Here is a 17,157-nt window from a genome sequence, read left to right on the forward strand (position 1 = left end):
AAAAAAATGGTTATCTACTTATGAGGGGCATGGATTTATAGGGACAAGATAAATGACAGAAAATTGAGTTGATTATTAGGTGGAAATATTTACATGAGAGTACTGATTTTTCTCTCTGTTTAATATTTATAAAAAAGAATAAAGATTAGTCTTGACTAAAGATTCACTTTTGTTTAGATATTAAATTTTTTATTAACTTTTATGCTATTTAATTTTGTTAGTAAAAATTGCTATTATGAAGTACTTTCAGAATTTTGGAATTTTGTGCTCAATTATCTAATGATTCTCACTAAGGCAAATTCAGATAGAATGTAGAAGTGTACAGGTCATATTCTGTAGATTTTTCCTAAATTAACCAAGCTAAGTACATATAAAGAGAATACAAATGAGAAGATGAATCTAAATACATGTGTTTTGTTTGAGTAACTTTGATAGCCATATTAATTTTTTTTAATTTTGTGATGATATGTAATTATAATATTATTAAACTATCCTAAGGAGAAATATTTGATAGGAAATGATACAGTAGAATATGGAATTCATAGCTTATATTACTATTTTGTCATTCAGCATTTTGATAAAATACTATCTATTCAGTTGATAAGACAAGGATACTTATACCAAAAATAAATGTTATAGACAAAATAAATAATCCCTATTTGAATTGTTTTTAATTGTTTATTTGTACTACTTTGAACATAAGAAAAACATTGAAGATGCTATATGTTTCTGTATATCACGGCAGTACTATATGTTACTTAGATTTCAAGGCATTGGCTAACAAATTCCAGTTGACAAGATTGCCATGATTTTAAACTAGGCTATCCTGGCATCCTGAAATAGTCTCTAAATTAATCCACATGAGATGAAAAACACTCAGTAGGGACATTATGTATTGATGTCCATTCAGAAAGCAATCCTAGGGCCTTCCTTTGGATACCAGGGACATTTTTACTGTTCAAGTGAAGCTTTTCCCAGGATTTATGACTAGAGTCGGGGGAGGGGAGGGAGAAAGACCTGTATTATAAATTATAAAAGATGGTAATAAAGTACAAACATTCATTTTTTTCTTCCAGTTTATGTATAGCGATACACATATAAGTATAGATATGGAGATACAGCAAGTTGAATTTATTTTCCTTCACATATACATATTTGGTGGATAACTGTAGTCATATTTGATAGACATATTGAGCTTTCATCCCTAGGAGAGAGATCCCATAGCAGCAGTTTAATCCCCAGGAGAAATATAGATAAACGCATGGAGAACCTCAACATCTGCTTTCTCTCTCTGTCTCTCTTTGACTTGGCAAAGATCTCTCTGCCATTCTTCTGCTCAGGATAGTGAAGGCTCTGACCAGGCCAAAGATGTAGGGGTTGGAAAGGCTATGAGCTTATTAGAAAATTATCTAAAATCTAAATACCCAGATACTAACTTTGAAGTTGCCTGAGTCTGTCCTCTCCGATTTCCCCCAATACATTACTCAGGAGCTGTCTGTCAAATCTGGGGCTACTAATAATAAGCAGGCTTTTGTATTAAACACAGGTTCCCTAGAAAACTTTTGAAAGTCAAAAGGAAAAATAAAGAGAATATTGAAGACTAAAGGGAATATGTTTTTGTTCTACAGCAATACACTTACTCTAAACAGTAATACATTTATCTATATTTATACTTTCTATTTCTATATTAACCTCATCTGATTTATGTTAATTTCTGCCCAAAATGATAATAGAAGCAGAAAGTTATAGTGCAACACATACTATTTGCTTTACTATTACTCCACCTACTGGAATTGCCCTTCACTGACCGCAAATTTCTGGGACAGAGACTTGATGAAAAATGAGAGAAGGGGAACTGGAATTATGTACAAGCTCTGACAAAACTGTTTTATTTTTACTGATTTATTTAATAGGATGATACTTATAAAAATGAGAAAGGTAACTTTATTGGAGCATCAGGTTAGATTGTTCAGTCACAGGATGCATTGCTTTGCTCTTTATTATTTTATGTTTTTCTCAGCTACTCAGCTTAATCATATCATTGGGCTCTATAGAAATAGTGTTATTTTGATATTAAAGTGTTGAACCACACATTACTCAGGCTTCCCTGGTGGCTCAGATGGAAAAGAATCTGCCTGCAATAGCGGGAGACCTGGGTTTGATCCCTGGGTTGGGAATATCCACTGGAGAAGGATATGGCAACCTACTCCAGTATTTTTGCCTGGAGAATCCTCGTGGACACAGTCCCATGGGGTCACAAAAAGTTGGACAGGACTGAAAAACTAAGCATACATACATTATTCAAATACATCTTGTGTTACAAAAATAAGATGTAGGTTTTCAATGTTTCAGAAATGTATTTAAGCAAAACAGTTCTAGAGGAATACTGAAATATTCTGTGGAGTTTAACATATCAAGTTTAACATATCAAGGTAACATATTTTAATTACCTTGATAGTTTAACATATCAAGGTAATTAAAATAACTTTGTTACAAATATAATGTAGACGACTTTTGAATTTACTACAGATTATATGTTCTAACTTAATGTTTTTCAGATCATTTATATCAGAGCACATCAATCATCTATGTATAAACATGACTTACATTTATTTTTAGACACATTTTATGTAATTTTCAATCTTAGAGTACTTGAAAAATACAATATAATCAGGATTACATGTGATTTTTATATGGAACACTTAATCTAGCAGGTAATTTGTCCATGATCTTAGATACTTTTAAAATAGTGTCTTAAAATAGCATTCTAATGCATAATGTTCTAGGATATTAGCAGTTTTCAGTTACACTACACTTTGATTCATTTAAAAATAAAGACATAAATTCAGCTGCATTTATTCTTGAAGTGAATTTAAAAGTGACTTCCCTTTACAGTAATATGGGAACACAATTGATACTAAATTAATGCTGAATAATATTCCTGTGTATGTGCATTTATATATGTGAACAAATATAATATGTAAGGGCATTGTCAATCCCCACATTTATAGTACCTTTTCTTGAATGTACATAAATAAAAAAATAACAGGACAGACAGCTTTATATTAACATCTGATGTGGTTTGGGGTATCTTTCAGTATATTCCATTAACCAGTGACTTTAAGTAAAGGCTGTTAACTCTGTATTATAAGTGATTATATAATAAATATTAGATTAAGTGCTTCTATTTTTATATCCAAGAAAAGCAAAATTTTTTTTAAAATTGTCATATATTAACTTAAAAAACAATTTTTATGTGTTCTCATTCATAAATATCATGTGGAATATAGCAAATATAAGCGACAGTCTTATGTTTTTGATAAAATACCCTTGCCTGAGCACAAAATGAAATGATCTTTTTCTCTGTAGTACAATAAAAACATGTACTAGAAACAAGTGAATCAACACAGCTGGCTGCTGGCATTGTGATTAGGAATGCACTAGTTTGGCTAAAATAAGAACTAGCCTGAATCTTTGCCCAAAGCTTGAACTCAAATGACCCTGAAAGAAGTTAAAATACTTTGCCAAATCTCTTTTTTTTTCCTTCTAATTTCACATGTCCTGTTTTTATAATGAAAGATTGGGGTCACCCTATTTCTTGATTAAGTTAAAAAAGAAATTCTGAAATAAAAAATAACCAAATAGAGCCTCTTGAGGAGGGTGAAAGAGGAGAGTGAAAATGCTGGCTTAAAATTCACCGTTCATAAAACTAAGATCCTGGCATCCAGTCCCATCACTTCATGGCAAATAGAAAGGGAAAAAGTGGAAACAATGACAGATTTTTATTTTCTTGGGCTCCAAAATCACTGCAGATGGTGACTGCAGCCATGAAATTAAAAGACACTTGCTCCTTGGAAAGAAAGCTATGACAAACCTAGACAGTATACTAAGAAGCAGAGACATCATTTTTCTGACAAAGTTCCATACAATCAGAGCTATGTTGTTGCTTTTGTTTTTTCCCAGTAATCATGTGCAGATGTGAGAATTTAACCTTAAGGAAGGCTGAACACCAAACAATTGAGGCTTTTGAACTGCGGTGCCAGAGAAGACTCTTGAGCGTCCCTTGGACAACAAGGAGATCAAACCAGTCAATCCTAAAGGAAATGAACCCTGAATATGAATATTGGAAAGACTGATACTGCAACTGAAGCTCCAATACTTTGGCCACCTGATGCAAGCGCAGGCTCACTGGAAAAGACTCTGATGCTTTGAAAGATTGAAGGCAAAAGGAGGAGAGGGCGACAGACAATGAGATGGTTGTATGGCATCATCAACTCGATGGACATGAATTTGAGCAAACTTCGGGAGATAGTGAAGAGCAGTTTAGCATGCTGTAGTCCATGGGGTCACAAGGAGTCAGACGTGACTTAGTGACTAAACAACAATACTCAATAAACTGAATAAATTTATAGCTGTCCATTGTGCTGTATGAATTAAAGTGTAGGGAAGAATATTAATGAAAAGGAAAGTGTTTTAAGGATGCGCTTTGTCAGAAATTGCATCCTCAAAAGTATAAGAGTCACAGATAAGCACTCTAAACGTATACCTCCCACATGTCCTCGCATTCTCAGAAAAATGCAGATATCATTATTATTTTTCTAACACTGCCACTCACACTGCATTTCTCTTTAGCTCGTTCTGAGTATAAAGTATAGGCCAGATCATGACAATTTAGTGTTCTTTCACCTACTGACTAGTATCTCAAAATAGAATCACATGATTTAAAACCAATAAGCAGTTATTGAAATGCGGATTTTTATTTAAGTATTTATATTTTATATTGGGGTATAGTTGATTTATAATGTGCTAATTTCAGGGGTACAGCAGTGATTCTCTTATATATAGATATACAGCATTTTTTTCAGATTATTTTCCCATAAAGGTTATCATATTGAGTAAAGTTTCCTCTTATAATAGGTCATTATTGATTATCTATTTTATTTATGGTAGTGTGTATATGTTAACCCCAAAGACTATGAAGGAAAAGTAGGAAGAAGAAGAAAAAGAGTGGAAAGGTGATGATATGAGGAGGAAAAAAGGCAGGTAAAGAGTGATAGGTAAGAGGGAAAAAATAAGGAAAAAGAAAGAGCAAGTGAAGATAAGTGAGGGAGAAATAGGAAGAAGGTATAAATAGTAGTGATTTATCTCTGCTGCTGCTGCTGCTGCTAAGTCGCTTCAGTCGTGTCCGACTCTGTGCGACCCCATAGATGGCAGCCCACCAGGCTCCCCCATCCCTGGGATTCTCCAGGCAAGAACACTGGAGTGGGTCACCATTTCCTTCTCCAATGCATGAAAGTGAAAAGTGAAAGTGAAGTAGCTCAGTCGTGTCTGACTCTTAGCAACCCCATGGACTGCACCCTACCAGGCTCCTCCGTCCATGGGATTTTTCCAGGCAAAAGTACTGGAGTGGGTTGCCATTGCCTTCTCCGATTTATCTCTAGCTTCCTTTACTTTTGTTAGTATCTATTTAAGGCTGACCTGAGAACTCCCTGCTCCTTACTCTCCACCTTCAGGCATGTAGGGCATGGCTTCTCTCAGAACCTTTATGTACACCCTGCCACATACACATCACCGTGTGGAGATGCTTCCAACATTCTCTTCACACCTAATTTCTACCATTATTTCATCTTTGTGAACAATAATTTCAAGCTTGCTGCTGCTGCTGTTGCTAAGTAAGTCGCTTCAGTCGTGTCCGACTCTGTGCGACCACAGAGACGGCAGCCCACCAGACTCGCCCTTCTCTGGGATTCTCCAGGCAAGAACTCTGGAGTGGGTTGCCATTTCCTTCTCCAATGCATGAAAGTGAAAAGTGAAAGTGAAGTCGCTCAGTTGTGTCCGACTCAGCGACCCCATGGACTGCAGCCTACCAGGCTCCTCCATCCATGGGATTTTCCAGGCAAGAGTACTTGAGTGGGCTGCCATTGCCTTCTCCAAATTCAAGCTTAGTTACAAATAAATTAGGAAGTTGAAAAAAATAACAGGCATTGCAAATAACTGCTTAACAAAATTAACTCAAGTACTATGTTTATGTTAGAAGATAAATGAATTTTTTTAAAGACCCTTATCCTAAGGAATTGATATCAAATATTCCTATAGTCTTCAGTCTGTTTAAAAAGCACCTTTAATTCAATGGCCCTTCTTCAAATCCATCATTGCATTGGTCAGAACTTTCTCTACTGTAAAATTGAAATATAATAGCAAATATGTTCAGTTTCCTTCTGATCTTGTGTGGAGTTGGCTTGCAGCAGGGTTTAGTTCCCAGCTGGAGATTGAGGCTGGGTTGTGGCCCTGAGAGCACCAGATCCTAGCCAGTAGACCAGTGGTCAGTGACAAGGGCCCTGGCCCTTTGGCTTTGCAGAAAAGAATTTCCACAAAGATAGAAAGTAGTGAAGCAAGTAAAGTATTTATTAAGGGAGGTGGGGAGTATAGTACATGTGGATAGACACAGGGGTGGACTCAGAGTCACTGAGTCACACCCTTGTGGCAATTTGAATTACTTTTATAGGCATCTCTTCCAGGTTTCCGTTAGCCAGTCATTTATATTTGTCTGCTTCACAGTCCATATTTGGTACATCCTAGGATCCTCTCATGTGTGTACAGATGTGTGTACACACTTCTCTTAGCCAAGATGAATTCTACTGAAAAGGCATATGCGTACAGCATCCCTTGAGATCACTCCCCTTTTGACTTCCAAGGAGCCTTTCTGTGCCTGTGTGGTCTGGGAGATCTCCTGACTTTGAGAAAGAGAAATACATGGTCTTGGGAAGACCCAGCTTCCTCCCTTAATTATCCTGCTATTCTTATCTTGGAGTTTTGGTTTAGGGGGAATGAATCTCCAGTTGCTTTACCCTCTTGGGGGTTCTGGCCAGAGTTTCTAAAACTCTTGTAATTTCCTAAATGATTTCTAATTGTAATTTCCTAATTTTCTAAGAGCAATAGGAGTATCTTTTATTATAATATTTCGTTTCTGTCTTGAGTTCCTGAAGCAGCTCTAGGACAATAGACATGAAATACATATTTTTGTTATGCATAACAAATACCAATGCAGACCTCAGTTTATGTCAATAAGGTGACTTTTTGAAAGCCCCTAAGTATGACGGTATGATTGCCAGAGGAACCAAATGTTATCAGAGACTTGTAACCTTCAGCCCCAACCTCTAACCTCCAGAGAAAAGAGAGTAACTGGAGGTTGCATTGATCAGTAACGGACAATGATTTAATCAACCATGCCTATATAATGAAGCCTCAATTAAAAAACCCTCACCAAAGGGATTTAGGGAGCTTCTGGGTTGGTGTACAGATGGAGATGTGAGAAGGGTCGCTTGGCCAGCGAGGGTATAAAAGCAAGTCACTCCTTCCTACATACCTTATCATATTTATCTCTTTACCTGCCTGTTCATTTTTATCCTATAATATATTCTTGGTTATCCATCTCTAATACTAAGTAAAGTGCTTTCTTGAGTACAGTGAGCCATTCCAGCAAATAATTCCAGCAAATAACCCCTCTCCTGAGGGGTTGTGGGAACTTCCAATTTATAATTGCTTGATCAGAAATATAGATGACAACCTAAAAATTGTGATTGGTGTCTGAGGTTGGGGTAGGGCAGTCTTCCTGATATCAGGTGGCCTCTGCTGGCCTGCAGTGGCTTAAAGCAGGGTTCCAGTTCCCTGGCCAGAGACTGAAGACAGGTCACAGTGGTGAGAGCACACAGGTCCTAACCACTAGATCAGTAGTTAGTGGCAAGGGCCCTGGCTTTTCAGCTTTGTGTAAATTAACATAAAGTAATGGAGAAACAAAACAGAAAGTAGTGGAGCAAGTAAAGTATTTATTAGGAGGAAAAGAGTACAATATGTGTGGATAGACAGACAGGTGGGCTCAGAGAGAGAGTTACTGAGTTGTACCCTCATGGCAGTTTGAACTACTTTCATGTCGCAACTTTTCTGGGTTTCCTTTGGCCAGTCATGTTGATTTGCCTGGTTCAGAGTCCATATCTTAGGATCCTCCCATGTATGCACATGCATTTCTTAGCCAAGATTGATTCTACCAAAAAGGCATATGGGTAGAGCGTCCCTTGGCATCACTCCCTTTGACCTCCAAGGAGACTTTCTGTGCATGTGTGGTTGGGGAAGTCTCCTGGCTTGGTGAAGGAGAAATATGTGATCTGGATAGGACCCAGCCTCCTCTCTCAATTGTTCTGCTATTCTAGTCTTGGAGATTTGGTCCACAGAGAATGGATCTCCAATTATTTTATACTGGGTGGCGGGGGCGGGGTGGGGGGCATCCACTACTTGCCTCATTATGGTACTGAGTCCTTCATGTGTGGAGTCTTTCCTAACTCCAAACAGTGTCAGAACTGGGGACACCCAGTTAGTGTCCACAGAGAATTGGAAAAATTGCTTGGCTTGAAAAAAAAAAAAAACCCATGTCTGGTGTCAGAAGTGAAGGGTAGTAGAATACAGAAAACAGGAGGTTTTGCCATGTATCTACCTTGACTTCTTATCCTAAAGATGCTTTCTTCTCTTTCCTTTCTCCTGAGGTCTCTGAAATGCTAGTTTTGTGGTAAACAATATTTACTCAGACGCATCACAGAATACACATGCAGCCTCATTTTGCTTCAATTCAAACCCAGCTCTCTCTATAGCATTTTTTATTTTGGTTCTTTTTTTTTTTTTTAAAAAAGCTACTTACTTTCCAGTGATTCAAAAGTGAGGGGTGATCAAAATTCTATGGGCTTTCAACTATTTCTTGCCTGATTTTAAAGTGCCCTCTTTCTTTGTGATTCATAGCCTCTACACATGCTACACTCCTTTATACTAGGGCATTCCAACAGATTTTAAAGGGCTTTGAAAATCTCTGATTTCTGTTCTTATGAGATATAGGGAGTCTATGGGGTTAATCCACCCAGCTCCCTAATTTTTTTCAACCTCAGTCATTGCTTGAACAACCTGATCCATAAACTGCATTATTCCATCTTGGCCCACATTACTACTCCATTGTCAGAAAACAATGCTTCATGAATATTTCCATGTTTCTGCACCAATGGGGCTTTTGGAACATAGATTGCTGGATCCTTGGTTAAAGAAGTGTTTGAGTGGAAAACAAGTCTTGAAAATTAAAGACAGAATGAAAGGGTTCAGAACATGCCACCCCAAAATAGGCCAATTTGATATATTGACTTTTTTGATCTAAAGGTACTTAGAAAAGCAGCAGGTACCAAAAGAGGCATCTGACCTTCACTTTTCTTCTTGAAACAAGAGATGTAATTCCTATCCAAAAGATGCCATCCCTGAACCTGGAGGAAAAGGACATTCTCATCACCAGAGAAGGGGAGTTGAGGCTGAGAAGAATCTGTACAAACACATCTTGTTAAAATGACCCTTATCCTCCTCTGGTCTTCCTAAATATTTTACTGTTTTCACAATTACTACTCTTTCTTCAATCTAGTATATTATAACTTAGGGGACCTAAGCACTGTTTGGGCCTTCATTTTCCTGTGAAGGCTTCCATGTACATGTAAAAATAAACTGCGTATGTTTTTCTCCTATTAATCTGTCTATGTCAACTTAATTCTCAAGTTCAGCCAGAGACCCCAAGAGAGTAGAGAAAAAATATTGCTCTGGCTACAAGACTTACAGAGAGAGAGATTCAGACAACTCCAGTGGACCATTAATTTACATATCAAATGAGAATAAATCTAGGAACCTTTACCTCCTTTTCCCAAACAGGGTGATTTTGCTTTCCAAACCAAAGGTCATTCTCTCTCCAGAAAGGTTGAGGGTTAAATGGACCAGCTGACCTCTATAAGTTCCAATATGCATAATTTCAGAGATCCTCTGCTGTGGTATTGATAAGAAGGACAAGAAGGATATATCTGACTCGTGCTGCATTCCACCTGGGGAATTAGGGCAGAGAAAATTAGCACTATGATTGACATGCAAGTAAATAATCAGTTTGTGCTTTGATCCAGAAAATTTGTGTTTTTGTAAACACAAATAAACAAACATAAATAAATAAATTTAGGTGTAAAAACAATACACACTTCTCCTTTAGCTATGTGGAAATACGCTGGACCTTTATCCCTTCATTCTGTCTGTAATCTAGCAGATCAATTCTGATTTCACATTCTTTTCCTCAAGTTCTATTATTTTTATCTCTCAATTACTTTCTAATTTTCACATAAAATAGAAATCACCAAGAAGATTTTCTGGTTTCCTGCCACTCCTGTGTATCAGTGTGTCTTTTATTTGCATGAATCTCAAAAGGTGAGACTCATCCTATATTACTCCTTCAACTACCACATCCAATTCATTTTATACCTTATTGACTCTCTCTTCTAAATATAACTTGGAATGTTTTCTTTTTTTTTTTTTCTCAACACTTTGGTTCCTGTTCTTGATTTAGTTTAGACCCCCATCATTACTAGAAGGCAATAGTGAGCCACAAACCTTAAAATTGAGCTGATGCTGAATAGAAAGCCTGGAGTGGGAGGGCAAATGGCTCTTTAAAACTGAACTTTTGTTTGTTTGTTTGTTCAAATTACTTTGTAATAGAATAAGAAATTGTTCTGAATACATTTTTATATTTATCTGCCCTAAATGTGTGATTATAGTTGAAGTGTTATTTGCTCAGTCATGTCTGACTCTTTGCCACACCACTGACTATAGTCCTCCAGGCTTCTTCATCCATGGGATTTTCCAGGGAAAAATACTGGAGTGGATTGCTATTTCCTTCTCCAGGGGATCTTCCCAACCCAGGAATCGAACCTAGGTCTCCCACATTGCAGGCAGACTCTTTACTATCTGAGCTACTAGGAAGCCCAAATGAGTACTTAACACTAAATGGACTTTATCAAAATATTCATGTTTATTTTTTTAAGCTCTTGGTTATTTTCTGCTGAAGTAGTAGACTTACTTATGTTTTATGGTTCTGGAATTTTTGATGCCAGTTACTTTAAGAAGATAGTTCTTATTTTACTTTGTTGCTGATTAATTTATCAGAATTTACTTACTATATATTAATACATTTGATAGTTTAAAAAATGTTAACTATATTGCAGACTGACACAAGATTCCAAATCTGGGAATCCCCAGAACATATTATCCCCAAAACATATTAAACTGGATATAACAAATTAGTTTTAGAAACCATAAAATACAAAACAAAAATTACAATCTTTTTCTAGATGTTTATTTTCACAAATATTGAATTTATTTCAATGGTTCTAAATCCAATAGCAAAAACATAATTATATTTGCAATGGTATTTTTTTATATGTTTTTGAGGATAAAACTGCATTTTCCAGCATAAATGTATAATCATGACACATATATTAGCAAATAAGAGACCTTTTTTTCCTTTTGATTCTCTTGGTAGCTCTAGAATACATCTGAAGCTGAGTCTGAAAGTAAGGTCAGGAGAAATAAAAAAGTGTATAATATGTATAAGGAGACCTCTTGGACATTCAAGAATGACAGAGAGAGGCCAGAAGTTTTAGAGGGAAGATACAGGAGAGGCAAACAAAAAAATGTGTTTGCAACCCTTTCTGGTGAAAAAAAAAAAAAAATCCAGTGTTGGACAATCTATGAAAAACTTTTTCAGTAGTTCTGTGTGACGCTTCTTTTGAAATTGTTTTATTTTTGTAAACAAAACTCCTTTTACCAATGCAAGTCCTAAATAAGATCTATTACACACACAATTCTTTGTGTGATTTTTGGGTATTTAGAAAATGGCCTAATTCTTATATGGGTGGAAAAAGTGAGGGATAGAAATAGCATCTATGGAAAGGAGAGACAACCCATAGGTGAAATAAATTACACAAAACAAGAGCTCAGAAACTTCAGTGATAAATTCACAGCTGTAATGAAGAAGACGTTAAACTTCTTTGGCTTTAGTCTACCTTGCATAGGACAGTAGGGCAAAGATAAGCCTACTGACATAAGAGGTAGTTATACAGGAATGTAAAGTATACACTTTCAGCTGCCACTATAATGATTCATCTTTCATTCATTTAATAATTCATTTGACTATTATCTACTGAACAATCACTGTGTACAGAGCCTTCACTAGATGCTGGCCTAATGGATGTGAATGAAAAGCTAGTTAAAACAATACCCTGGCACACAAGATCTCACAGGGAAACAAACATGAAGAAAAACAGTTGTAATATGTGAGAGGTGCTAAAATATAGACATGTGCAGGGCTAGAAGAGCTCAGAAGAGGAAAAAATCCAACTAAGAAAAATCAGAGACGGTTTCAGAGGTATTAGCCTGAATTAAGTAGCGAAGAGTTATTATGAATTCTTAAAGAATAGAAACATAAGAAGGGCAATCCAAAAAGAAGTAATATCATACACAAAGATACAGAAGAATAAAAAGCAGTAGTACATTCAAGATAATCTAGAAGTGTCCAGAGTAAGTGTGCCCATGACATAAGGAAGCAGGTAACCTTGTCAAGAACTCAATAGAAATATTATGCAGGCCATATATATAATAAGTTTTCGAGAAGCCATATTCAAATAGTAAAAGGAAATGGTAAAATCAGTTTTACTAAAGTTTTATTCATCTGACATTTTACAGATATTTTCATTTCAACATGGCATTGGTATAAAATTATTAATGAAATATTTTACATGTAAAAAATGTCATTAAAGTTTGAAATGTTACCTATACTTACATTACATCTCAGTGCAGAGGAGTCACATTTCACGTGCCACAGACGCATGATGGGAGTGGTCGCTTCATCAGATGGTTTACTTCTAAAGTTAGACTGTTCCAAGACATGGTTCTTAAATAATGTGGTGAAAGTGAAGTCGCTCAGTCCTGTCCGACTCTTTGTGAGCCCATGGACTGTAGCCCACCAGGCTCATCCATCCATGGAATTTTCTAGGCAACAGTACTGGAGTGGGTTGCCATTTCCTTCTCCAGGGGATCTTACCGACCTGGGGTTCGAACCCGGGTCTCCCGCATTGCGGGCAGACGCTTTACTGTCTGAGCCACCAGGGAATCCCTGAGTAACTTAGAGTTCATTTTAAAAGACATTGTCAGGAGTCTTCCATTGTGGACAAACCATTTCTATTTTTTTAGCTTTATATTTATTGTATGGTTACTACTTAAGTATGTGCAATTATGAATGTAGTGATACATTTCTCAAGCTTATACTCTTCTATATGTATCCACACAGATGTGCACTCATATAAACCACTTAAATGCTAATAATCAACATAAATTTCATATAATGAGTAATATAATTTTCTTATTTAATGCTTCAAAAATGAATAAAAACTTGATTCTCTGAACTTGCTATTTTGTTGAACTTAAAATATTACATATTACATACTAATTTAAAATACAAAAACTTTGCTACTGTACGACAGTGATATTAATTTCATGGCAATAATGGAATTTTTTTTTTAGATTCCACACATAAATGAAATCACTCAGTACTTGTCTTTCTCTAACTTATTTCACTTGGCATAATGCCCTCAACATCTATCCATGTTGTCATGAATATCAACATTTCATTTTTTTATGGCTGAATATAATATACCTGTATGTATGTATATTACATTTTCTTTATCTGTTCATCCACCAAAGGACACTTAGATTGTTTTCATAACTTGACTATTGTAAACATTACTGCCATGAACATGGGGACACGTATCTTTTTGAATTAGTGTTTTCATTTTCTTTGGGTAAATGTATCTTTATAATATTGAGTCACCATTATTCTTTTATTTGTTACCCTGCAAATTAAAATAGCTTAAAGTGGTGTCAATGTGAATTTAAAAACAAACAAGGAATGAATTCCTTTGTCAGATCTTGGTTTTAGGGCAGGTGATTCAGATAGTCCAGGTATATTGAGTGTTTTAGATGCTGTCAAAATGAAAACAAAATATTTTAAAACATGATACAGAACCTGTGAATTCTCTGTTACTTAATTTAGAGATGGTCTTGTTTGAGAAATGTTGCTATTGCCACATTATAATTTTACTGTGATATCTACAAGTTTGATAGGGAATGATTTAAAGCCTCTGGGGATTTACAAATTCAACTTTAGGCTTTAAAAACAGAAGTGCCTGTGAGTGGAGATAGATGTTGTACATGTGTGTAAGAAGTATGTTCTAAACCTAGGAGATTTGGGTTGAGAAATATGATAATTTAAATACCCTTATTTACTATTGGAAAGAAAACAGAATATTATTATTCAAACAATTTTTTTTTATCAAAATGACTTAGAATTGCATAAGCAAATCAATTCCATTACACTATAATCACCATTCTATTAATATTCCTCAAAAATGAAACTGCCCTACTCTGAGTATAGTCAGCAGATCACTGAAGTTTGAGCAGGTCCTTGGCTTATCTGGGGTACTACTCTGAGAAAAACATATTCACAGCATTCACCCGAATAGACGTGACCTGGGGGAATTGTTTCTTTATAACATAGTTTGGTATCCATAGTTTGACTTGTCTTCATTTCTGATTTCATCTATAATGATTTAGTAATGGTTCTTCTTTTTCTCAGATATCTGAATCTCGCTTATTATTTAAAAAGTCTGTTATCAGTCCCACCCTTTATGACATTAATCAGCAAATTATATTTGATCATGTAGATACTATTCGGTTATAGAAAAGATGTCTGGAAAACTACATTTGTTCTTCTATTGACCTGCTAAATACTTAAAAGTAAGTTAATATATTCTTTTTATGCATGTACTGTGTGAGCATAGATTTATTGGATGCACATCCATTCAGAAATGATGTATTAAGCTTCTAATAAATTATTTAGAAACATATAAATAATGTGATATTGAAAAATATTCATGATAAAATGCTAAATATTACAAAGATCATCATTTTATGAATATGATACTGATTATATATTCAACTAAAACAATTTTCTCAAAGATTTGTTTTTCAAAAACCATACTCAGTTGAGAAAAAAAATGATTACAGAGGATACCAAATGAAACAATATATCCACATGTGCTTTATGGCCTTTTAGTTCCTTAGCATATTAATTTGTGTTTTATGAAAAAAGGGTTGGATGCTCAAGTAAGTTTACAAAATCATCAGTTAAATCCAGTTAAATAGGTTACTTTAATATTGACTCTACATGTCTACTATGTGATGATTTGCTTACTTTCTAATAGGAGGTTATACCTGTAGAGATTTGCAAAGGTTTCTGACCAGGCAACAACTTTTTGTATAAGACATATTTCTAGATAAGTAACTAAAAATAAGAAAAAGTCTTCTTTTTAAGTTATAGTGTTGCAGTCAGATGCTGATAGAAACATTTACTGCACACATCAGAGGTTGTCTTCAACGCATTTTGTGTTCCATTCAAAGACAAATTCATGTTGCAACTCTCATTAAATAATGATCTAAAAATACATCAAAAGCATCTAGTCTTCATAATAAAATTAACCCATTTGCCATTAACTGAGAAAATTCATGCTTTGGACTTGAAATGATTGATCATAGGGCTTCCCTTGGGGTTCAGCCGGTAAAGAATCTGCCTGTAATGCAGGGGACCTGGTTTGATCCCTGGGTTGGGAAGATACCCTGGAGAAGGAAAAGGCTACCCACTACGATATTCTGGACTAGAGAATTCCATGGATTGTGTAGTCCATGGGGTTGTAAAGAGTTGTACACAACTGAGCCACTTTCAATTTCCTAAATGTATGAATTTTCATGTTGCAACTCTCAATAAATGATGATGTAAAAATATAGGAAAAGTATCTAGTCTTAAGAATAAAATTAGTCCTTTTGCATTAGTCCGTTCAGTTCACTCAGTCGTGTCTGACTTCTTGTGACCACATGGACTGCAGCACTTCAGGGTTCCCCTTCCATCACCAATTCCTGGAGTTTACTCACTCATGTCCATTTGTTGGTGATGCCGTCCAACCATCTCATTCTCTGTTATCCCCCTCTCCTCCTGCCTTCAATCTTTCCCAGCATCAGGGTCTTTTCTAATGAGTCATTTCTTCACATCAGGTGGCCAAGTATTAGAGTTTCAGCTTCAGCATCAGTTCTTCCAATGAATATTCAGGGCTGATTTCTTTTAGGATGGACTGGTTGGATTTCCTTGCAGTCCAAGGGACCCTCAAGAGTCTTCTCCAACACCACAGTTCAAAAGCATCAATTCTTCAGCACTCAGCTCTTTTTATAGTCCAACTCTAACATTCATACATGACTACTGGAAAAACTATAGCTTTGACTAGACAGACCTTTGTTGGCAAAGTAATGTCTGTTTTTTAATACGCTGTCTAGGTTGGTCATAACTTTTCTTCCAAGGAGCAAATTTCTTTTAATTTCATGGCTGCCATCACCATCTGCAGTGATTTTGGAGTTCCCCCAAAATAAGTCTGTCACTATTTCAACTGTTTCCCCATTTATGTGCATTGAAGTGATGGAACCAGATGCCATGATCTTAGTTTCTGAAAGTTGAGTTTTAAGCCAACTTTTCCACTCTCCTCTTTCACTTTCATCAAGAGGCTCTTTAGTTTTTCTTCGCTTTCTGCCATAGGGATGATGTCATCTGCATATCTGAGGTTATTGATATTTCTCGCAGCATCTTGATTCCAACTTGTGCTTCTTCCAGCCCAGCGTTTCTCATGATGTACTCTGCATATTTTAAATAAGCAGGGTGACAATATACAGCCTTGACATACTCCTTTCCCTATGTGGAATCAGTCTATTGTTCCATGTCCAATTCTAATTGTTGCTTCCTGACCTGCATACAGAATTTTCAGAAGGCAGGTCAGGTGGTCTATTCCCATCTCTTTAAAAATTTTCCAGAGTTTGTTGTGGTCCACACAACCAAAGGCTTTAGCATAGTCAATAAAGCAAAAGCAGATATTTTTCTGGAACTTTCTTGCTTTTTCGATGATCCAACGGATGTTGGCAAACTGAACTCTGGTTCCTCTGTCTTTTCTAAATCCAGATTGAACATCTGGAAGTTCACGTTTCATGTACTGTTGAAGCCTGGCTTGGAGAATTTTGAGCATTGCTTTGCTAGCGTGTGAGATGAGTGCAAATGTGCAGTAGTTTGAGCATTCCTTGGCATTGCCTTACTTTGGGATTGGAATGAAAACTGACCTTTTCCAGTCCTGTGGCTACTGCTGAGTTTTCCAAATTTGCTGGCATATTGAGTGC

The sequence above is a fragment of the Bos javanicus genome, chromosome 1, assembly GCF_032452875.1.
Source record: "Bos javanicus breed banteng chromosome 1, ARS-OSU_banteng_1.0, whole genome shotgun sequence".
Taxonomy (NCBI): domain Eukaryota; kingdom Metazoa; phylum Chordata; class Mammalia; order Artiodactyla; family Bovidae; genus Bos; species Bos javanicus.